We start from the raw sequence: 10,282 nt of genomic DNA on the forward strand, positions 1-10,282 counted from the left end.
CACATGCCACCACATCTGGCTAACTTTTGTATTTTAGTAGAGACAGTGTTTCACCTTGTTAGCCAGGCTGATCTTGAACTCCTGACCTCAGGTGATCCACCAGCCTCTGCCTCCCAAAGCACTGGGATTACAGGAGTGAGCCACCACGCCTGGCCTCTTCTCTATTTTTTTTTTTCACTGCAATTACTCTTATCAAATTTTGAGTTGTATCAGATTCTCAATCTAGTTAAGATTCAAAATTACATATCAGCTTGCTAGTCTAGCGCTTTTCCTTACTCCTCTCCCTGAAACGTCCTCAATTCTGTTTCTATTCTGCCTGGCTTTTTTTCCCACTCCCGTGGACCGGTGTCCAGGGCCTCATACCCCCCAAAACCCTTCAACTAGTTATTAACTAATTTAACTGTGTATATAACATGTAGAAGAACACCTTTCTGCCAGTAAAAACATTTTCTTTCAAGAAAATAGGTAACAGCTGTTTTCATAAAACCTTCCGGGCCAGACATGGTGGTTCTCACCTGTAATCCCAGCACTTTGGGAGGCCGAGGTGGGTGGGTCACCTGAGGCCAGGAGTTTCAGATAAGCCTGGCCAACATGGCAAAACCCCGTCTTTACCAAAAGGATAAAACTTAGCCCAGTGTGGTGTGGTAGGTGCTTGTAATCCCAGCTACTCAGGAGGCTGAAGCAAAGAATCGCTTGAATCCAGGAGACAAAGATTACAGTGAGCCAACATTGCACCACTGCGCTCCAGCCTGGGCCACAAGAGTGAATCTCTGTCTCAAAAAGAAACAAACAAACAAACAAAAACTCTTCTCTATATGAACTGAGCCTACAATTATCTTGCTCATAGAATTTCTGTAGCGCTTATGCACACATAAAGTGTGCGAATTCACACTTGGTTCTGGGGACTCCTTTCATGAATGCCAGCTAAGATGTGGCCCCTAAACCAGGGGACGTGCCTCGAGTGCCTCTTCAGTCCTCCTACAGTGTGGAATACAGTGCTGCTTCTGCAGCATTGAGCAGCAGTCCTTGAGACGGTAGAGTTTGGAATTTGATCTTTGCAGACTTGAGTTTTAATCCTGACTCTGTAACCTATAAGCACCATAAGAAAGGTACTCAAGCTGTCTATCTCAGGTGTCCAGCGGGGATAGTACCCATTTTACAGGGTGCGATGGTTAATTTCAGGTGTCCACGTGGCTGCCTTAAGGAATACATCAGGAATTGGTAAAGCATTGTTTCTGAGTGAGCCCGCAGGTATTCCCAGGAAGATTGGTGTGAGCTGGTGGACAGAGTGAGGAAGATGCCTTTAGTAGAGACAGGCCCCATCCAATTCTCTGAGGCCCAGATAGAAGAAACAGGGCAGAGGAAAGGCGCTTTCCTCCCTTTCTCTCCTGGAGCTGGGACTCTTCTTTTCCTGCCCGTGGACAGCACAACTGCAGGCTCTTTTCATACTGAGAGTTACACCATCCACTTCCCTGGTTCTGAGGCTTTTGGATGTGAACTGAGTCACACTCCTGGCATCCCAGGGGCTCCAGCCTGCAGAAAGCCTGTCCTGAGACTTTTCACCCTCCAATTCCTTTAATAAATCTGCTCTCACCCATCTTTGCTGATATCCTGTTGGTGGTGTCTCTCAAGAGCCCCGATTAATCCATAGGGGTGATGTGGGGGAGCAATGAGGTCGTGCATGGGGAGCAGGCAGCATTTCACAGCCTGCCTGACACATGCCCATGTCCTATAGGCTGCAGCTGCAGCTATTCTAGAGCTTAGTGTCAGGGCTTAAAACAGTGGAAGGCCTTGCCTCCGGCACCCAGCCATCGTGTTGATCTTTTCCTGTCATTTTTCAATTCCAGAGTGTTTTCTTGAGAGCAATTCGGTGTCCCAGGTAGTATTGACGAGGGGCTAAAATCAATCCTTACCTGTGGGAATCTGAAGCTGGGAGTGAGCAAAGGTGAGAAAGTTCTCAGGAGTCAGGAGCAGAGGAAGCTGCATGGTCAAGGGGAATCGACATGAGCCTTCCTGCCGTGTGTTCTGTTTCCTGCGGTCTAATGAGAAAGAGACATATGTATGTCTACATCATCTCATACTTAGCTCTTTAATATGTACAAGGTGTTTTCAAATTTTCCCACCGACTGTCCCTGACAGCTGAGAACATCAAGATTACCTGTTGTTGGTTACTGTTGTCAAGGGGATCCGCCCTTTAGGGACACAGGAAGATTTGCCTAAAAACGTCAGGAAGCTTGATATCTATTATTTTATTGTAAAAGTCAACTGCAGTTTTGCTGATGTATTACTTCTTTACTCATTCCAATGTTTATTTTAAGCCTGAGCTTGTGGGTCGTTGGAGAAGGAGGGAAAATATTTAACACTCTTATTAACTAATTTTACTGTGTATTTAACATGTAGAATAAAGAAAGACTTAAATGAAGATGTAGTATTTGTGAATGCTCCAACAAACTAAAAGATTATTTAAATTACTGATTTGTGATTGAACCATTTATTGTCTATAATGAATTAAAAGTTTGTGAAAATAAATTCCGTGACCTTTGGCATCTATAATTTCAAAATCGTAGTAATTTTTCAAAGCTGAAAATGCCTGAAACACCAGTCTGCCAATCATCACAATAAAACATGAAGCCCCAATGAAAGAGCTAGTCAGGATGGGTTCCCAATAAATAGCAGTTGAAGCTCCAACTACCATCAGGTGATGAGAAAACACGGTGTAAGGGCCACGTGTAATTTTTTAAATGCCAAAAGAATCGTCACAGACCGTTTTGGCTTGCAGAGCTTGAATGGCAATATGGCATTAAAATAAGGTACACAAAATTAATTATTGAATGTAATTTTGAAACACACTGCTAAAGTGCTCCCTAATATTCAACAAGCCCAAAAGTGACCACTGACAAGACTTCGTTTATTGCAGTTTTTATGCTGTCATTATGGAAAAACTGTAGCAGAAAGTTCACCAACCTCCCTTTGGAAAGAGACGTACAACCACGGCCAATAGGCTTTCCTAAAGGACAGCAGGAGCTTTTCACTGGAACTTGTTTCCCGTCCATAACATACAAATAGTTATTGTTCAGGGTCAATACAGCCTTGCAAATACACAGGCTTTGAGTTATACCAAGCATGCTCGTCCTTATATGGTATGTCCATATATGAAATACAAAAGAAATACACCACAAAATGATGGTGTTCAGGACATGGGGGAAGGCCCTGTTTCTGTGGTACAGCGTAACACATGGAAACTGCCTATAAAGCCAGTGCTTCACAACCCACGCCCTTATTACATGGAAATTCACGTTTCCATAATAACATAAAAGTTTAATGTGCTATTCATTATAAGATTAAAGGTTATGAGTTATTCTGTGCATGTAATTATTGACAACTGGAAATTAAATCGCGATAATTTTTTACTCTATTCTTTTAAAAATGATAATTTTCTTTCTCCTTTTGCCTGAGAACCATGCTTCGACAATCATAACACCTTACCTCCTAAAGTAAATGATCACAAATAGAATATATATTTTATATATGATATATAGTTATATTTATACATTATATAACAATATAAATATATATTTATATTTTATCTTTGTATTGATAAATTTATATAAAATATAAATATTTATATATAATCTATATATGAAATCTAGCCACATAAACCTAAATATATAAAAATAAATATATAAATATACATATATAGAGGTAATTATACACAAATATATAATGATAAATACAAATCATATATATATATATATATATATATATATACATGCACACATTAGGAATACACAGGTCTTTTCTGTATATAGCAAAGACCTGTGTGTTTATATAAAAACCCATGTATATAAATATTTATAAATATGTATTTTATATATATATACACATTAGGAACACAGTAGTAGCAAATTCTACTATATATAGAAAAGACCTGTGCATTTATATAACTATATATGAATGTAGATTACACATATAGACATTACAAATACACAGGTCTTTTCGACACATAGCAAGTTCTATATTATTCTCTCATTGCAATGATGGACAACTGGGTATTGAGTAGTGAAAAATTTTGTAGTTTATTCTTCTTAAAGTGGTTATTTTCTTTCTCTTTTTGCCTGTGAACCATGCTTCAACAATCAGAACGCCTTACTTTCTAAAATAAATGATTATATATAACATATAAATATGTTTTATATATAATATAAATATTTCTATGTATAATCTATATGTATATATGAAGAAGTTAATATATAAATATATAGTAGGTTCTAGTATATATAGAAAAAACGTGTATTTCTAATGTATGTAGACATCTGTATTTATAGACATATAATCCAAATTTGTATTTATATATTTTATACATATATAATCTATATATTTGTAAATAATATAGTTGTATATATTTCATTTACTTATATATTTGTATATAGTAAGTTCTACTATATATGGAAAAGACCTGTGTATTTCTAATGTATGGAAATATGAAATGTACTTTTTGTGTCCTCAGTTGCAAAAATAAAATAGCTTTTTTCAAATAGATTTTACTCTACTTTGAATTTTTCTTCTTAATTATATTAGATTGTAGGGAGGGGATGCTGAAAGGAAAGAGGATTCTTCCATCGGTTTCTATGAATGAAAAGGTACTTTAACAATGAAACCTAAGTAGGTAGAATCTGATTCTTGGTACTTGATGTATGAGCTAGCAAGACTGCATGAAGAAAGAAGCCTTACAAGACGAGGAGTCATCCTGTGAAGGGGAAATTTGTCTCCAGTGCTCAGCTCTGATGCAGTCCTTATCCTCCTGTCTGGCTGTGACCTGTCTCTCTGACATCAACCTCGTAGGATCCCACTTCCTACCCCCTCCACACACCACCCATTCTTCCCTCCGCCCCATACACCACCACTTCCTCCCTCCCTCTCCCCCCCTCTCCCCCCCTCCCACCACACATCACCTGTCCCTCCCTCCCTCCCTCCTTCCCTCCCTCCCTCCCTCCCCACCATCAGAGAACACAGTCACTGGGATCATTTTGCAACACATTGGATTTATTGACATCAGCATGGGGGCGCCCCCTGCGCTGGTGAGGTCTCCGAGTCTCCTGGCACCTGGGCCTGAACTTAGTCGCTGCTGAGGGACGAGGCGGAGACGGTCATCACGTCACTCGGTAGATCCGACGAGGTGGAGACGGTCATCACGTCACTCAGTGGCTCCGACGAGGTGGAGACGGTCATCACGTCACTCAGTGGCTCCTCCAGCTGGGTCTCCTGGCTCAGTGGCTCCTCCAGCTGGGTCTCCTGGCTCAGTGGGTCGGGCTCGCCCACTGGCTCCTCCTTCACAGGCACTTTGCATGGAGGAAGCTCCTGGCTCGGCGGCTGGCTGGGCCCGGGTGGTGCTGGCCCGCTCCCTGCCTCAGGGGCTCCCACGGCTGCCATCTTTTTCCCAGCGGCACGTTTCTTCCCGCCTCTCCCTCCAGGACCTACTTTTCCTCTCTTGCCCTCCTTGGGCATCTGGAAGGGCAACAGGGAGATCACAGTGGGGCTCTGTCCGGGTCAGGGGAGAGGATGGAGGAGGCTGGGAACAGGGACGATTCCTGAGAAGCGGTGAGGGCCGGGCTGGGGGTTGTGCCAGGTGACGACAGGGCAGGAATCTTGAGGAAGGAATCAAGGGGAAGACGAGGAGGAGCTCGGGTGGGTCACTCACCTTCTTCGGGGTACTGGGACTCACCTCAGAAGAGGACTTCCTCTTTTGCGTCTCCCCGGCCTTGGCCGGCGGTACCGAGGCTCTCTTCTTTGGCGCCATCTTGCTCAACTCAAAGGTCATCACGTCACTCAGTGGCTCCGACGAGGTGGAGACGGTCATCACGTCACTCAGTGGCTCCTCCAGCTGGGTCTCCTGGCTCAGTGGATCCTCCAGCTGGGTCTCCTGGCTCAGTGGGTCGGGCTCGCCCACTGGCTCCTCCTTCACAGGCACTTTGCATGGAGGAAGCTCCTGGCTCGGCGGCTGGCTGGGCCCGGGTGGTGCTGGCCCGCTCCCTGCCTCAGGGGCTCCCACGGCTGCCATCTTTTTCCCAGCGGCACGTTTCTTCCCGCCTCTCCCTCCAGGACCTGCTTTTCCTCTCTTGCCCACCTTGGGCGTCTGGAAGGACAACAGGGAGATCACAGTGGGGCTCTGTCCGGGTCAGGGGAGAGGATGGAGGAGGCTGGGAACAGGGACGTTTCCTGAGAAGCGGTGAGGGCCGGGCTGGGGGTTGTGCCAGGTGACGACAGGGCAGGAATCTTGAGGAAGGAATCAAGGGGAAGACGAGGAGGAGCTCGGGTGGGTCACTCACCTTCTTCGGGGTACTGGGACTCGCCTCAGAAGAGGACTTCCTCTTTCGCGTCTCCCCGGCCTTGGCCGGCGGTCCCGAGGCTCTCTTCTTTGGCGCCATCTTGCTCAACTCAACGTCTCCAACGTCAATGTCAGGCTGCCTGGTCTACGTGTACGTGCCCCTTTCGTCCACGACAATGAGGCAACCACGTTTCTGAGCTTTGATTGGTCAGCATGCCACCACCCAGCCAATGGTAGCCCTGGGCGGGAAGGACGGGCTTAGACGTCACACAGCACCGCCGGGACATGGCCGAAGAAGTGTGGGGGTGGGGTGGCATTTGATGAGGAAGGCAGGATGCTATGATTGGAGAAAGGGAGATTATGGTTAGCACTCCTAAAGATGGTTCCCAACTGACATGTCACCCCACTTCACCTCCCCATGTTCAATTTTGGCAGATCACTTGGCACGGGAGGGTGTTTCCTCCAGATGTTTCCCCAGGACCCCCCCATTCAGTGGTACATTCTGTTCCCTCCCACCTTCCATCATTACCCAGTTTCTGTATGACCTACCTCAACCTCCTCCATGCTAACTGGGACAGGTGTAAGGCTATGTGAAGATGGCAAAAATCTCCCTCTCCTACACATTCGTCTGCTGATCTTCGAGGACCATTCACTTCTTGGATGCTGTGAAAGAACTTATCCATTTCCCTTTCTTATCCCAGTGCCCACAGATTGTCCCTAAATGTTTCATTCTCATGATTTAAAGCACTGGCGTCAGGGGGTCAAGCTCAGCAAACACACTGTCTCTGCTGCCTATCTGTATCAAGCTGGGATCCTACAAATTTCAAAGGGGAAATTTGTCTCCAGTGCTCAGCTCTGATGCAGTCCTTATCCTCCTGTCTGGCTGTGACCTGTCTCTCTGACATCAACCTCGTAGGACCCCACTTCCTACCCCCTCCACACACCACCCATTCTTCCCTCCGCCCCATACACCACCACTTCCTCCCTCCCTCTCCCCCCCCTCCCCCCCTCCCGCCACACATCACCTGTCCCTCCCTCCATCCCTCCTTCCCTCCCTCCCTCCCTCCCCACCATCAGAGAACACAGTCACTGGGATCATTTTGCAAGACATTGGATTTATTGACATCAGCATGGGGGCGCCCCCTGCGCTGGTGAGGTCTCCGAGTCTCCTGGCAGCTGGGCCTGAACTTAGTCGCTGCTGAGGGACGAGGCGGAGACGGTCATCACGTCACTCGGTAGATCCGACGAGGTGGAGACGGTCATCACGTCACTCAGTGGCTCCGACGAGGTGGAGACGGTCATCACGTCACTCAGTGGCTCCTCCAGCTGGGTCTCCTGGCTCAGTGGCTCCTCCAGCTGGGTCTCCTGGCTCAGTGGGTCGGGCTCGCCCACTGGCTCCTCCTTCACAGGCACTTTGCATGGAGGAAGCTCCTGGCTCGGCGGCTGGCTGGGCCCGGGTGGTGCTGGCCCGCTCCCTGCCTCAGGGGCTCCCACGGCTGCCATCTTTTTCCCAGCGGCACGTTTCTTGCCGCCTCTCCCTCCAGGACCTACTTTTCCTCTCTTGCCCTCCTTGGGCATCTGGAAGGGCAACAGGGAGATCACAGTGGGGCTCTGTCCGGGTCAGGGGAGAGGATGGAGGAGGCTGGGAACAGGGACGTTTCCTGAGAAGCGGTGAGGGCCGGGCTGGGGGTTGTGCCAGGTGACGACAGGGCAGGAATCTTGAGGAAGGAATCAAGGGGAAGACGAGGAGGAGCTCGGGTGGGTCACTCACCTTCTTCGGGATACTGGTACTCACCTCAGAAGACGACTTCCTCTTTCGCGTCTCCCCGGCCTTGGCCGGCGGTACCGAGGCTCTCTTCTTTGGCGCCATCTTGCTCAACTCAAAGGTCATCACGTCACTCAGTGGCTCCGACGAGGTGGAGACGGTCATCACGTCACTCAGTGGCTCCTCCAGCTGGGTCTCCTGGCTCAGTGGATCCTCCAGCTGGGTCTCCTGGCTCAGTGGGTCGGGCTCGCCCACTGGCTCCTCCTTCACAGGCACTTTGCATGGAGGAAGCTCCTGGCTCGGCGGCTGGCTGGGCCCGGGTGGTGCTGGCCCGCTCCCTGCCTCAGGGGCTCCCATGGCTGCCATCTTTTTCCCAGCGGCACGTTTCTTCCCGCCTCTCCCTCCAGGACCTGCTTTTCCTCTCTTGCCCACCTTGGGCGTCTGGAAGGACAGCAGGGAGATCACAGTGGGGCTCTGTCCGGGTCAGGGGAGAGGATGGAGGAGGCTGGGAACAGGGACGTTTCCTGAGAAGCGGTGAGGGCCGGGCTGGGGGTTGTGCCAGGTGAGGACAGGGCAGGAATCTTGAGGAAGGAATCAAGGGGAAGACGAGGAGGAGCTCGGGTGGGTCACTCACCTTCTTCGGGGTACTGGGACTCGCCTCAGAAGAGGACTTCCTCTTTCGCGTCTCCCCGGCCTTGGCCGGCGGTCCCGAGGCTCTCTTCTTTGGCGCCATCTTGCTCAACTCAACGTCTCCAACGTCAATGTCAGGCTGCCTGGTCTACGTGTACGTGCCCCTTTCGTCCACGACAATGAGGCAACCACGTTTCTGAGCTTTGATTGGTCAGCATGCCACCACCCAGCCAATGGTAGCCCTGGGCGGGAAGGACGGGCTTAGACGTCACACAGCACCGCCGGGACATGGCCGAAGAAGTGTGGGGGTGGGGTGGCATTTGATGAGGAAGGCAGGATGCTATGATTGGAGAAAGGGAGATTATGGTTAGCACTCCTAAAGATGGTTCCCAACTGACATGTCACCCCACTTCACCTCCCCATTTTCAATTTTGGCAGATCACTTGGCACGGGAGGGTGTTTCCTCCAGATGTTTCCCCAGGAACCCCCATTCAGTGGTACATTCTGTTCCCTCCCACCTTCCATCATTACCCAGTTTCTGTATGACCTACCTCAACCTCCTCCATGCTAACTGGGACAGGTGTAAGGCTATGTGAAGATGGCAATCATCTCCCTCTCCTACACTTTCGTCTGCTGATCCTCGAGGACCATTCACTTCTTGGATGCTGTGAAAGAACTTATCCATTTCCCTTTCTTATCCCAGTGCCCACAGATTACCCCTAAATGTTTCATTCTCATGGTTTAAAGCACTGGCGTCAGGGGGTCAAGCTCAGCAAACACACTGTCTCTGCTGCCTATCTGTATCAAGCTGGGTTCCTCAGAGAAGGAGAAACTAACCCAACAGGGTATTGTGTTGGTTTGTGTGTGTGTTTGTGTGTGTGTGTGTGTGTGTTTGTGTGTGTGTGTGTGTGTGTGATATACATCATAAACATCTATTTACTATCATATCATATTTGTTTCTGAATGATATTATGTATATAATACGGTTCACTGTAAGGAATTGTCTCACACATTAACACAATGTTGCGGTCTGGAAGGCTGAAATATGTAGCGCAGGTGAGCAGTCTGGAAACTAAAAGCTTCTGCACAGTTGACAGTCAACAAAATTAAAAGGCAGCCTATGGTTTGGGAGGTTTGTGTGCTCCCTCTGGGTTTATTTGGCAGCAGTTAGGACATACCTGGGTCATCTTTTGTAAACTCAGGGTGGAATAAGAAAGCCCCATCTATCTTCCAGGACCATTCTAAGGATGCCTCGCATGCATTGCTCAGTCATGACAGCGATGATTATTTTTCGAATAGTATCTAGCCCACTGCCTGGACCATGGTTGGTCCCCAATAAATAATTTTTGGATGAATAATTTAATTTGTTATTAATACTTTTTTTACCCTCCTTATTGTTATTTTTTGGAGACAGGGTCTTGCTTTCTTTTCCAGGTTGAAGTGCAGTGGCGTGATCTTAGTTCACGGCAGCCTCCACCTCCCAGGTTCAGTTATTCTGCCTCAGCCTTCTGAGTAGCTGGGACTACCGGCACATGCCACCACATCTGGCTAACTTTTGTATT

The sequence above is a fragment of the Callithrix jacchus genome, chromosome X (genome assembly GCF_049354715.1).
Source record: "Callithrix jacchus isolate 240 chromosome X, calJac240_pri, whole genome shotgun sequence".
In the NCBI taxonomy this organism is placed as follows: Eukaryota; Metazoa; Chordata; class Mammalia; order Primates; family Cebidae; genus Callithrix; species Callithrix jacchus.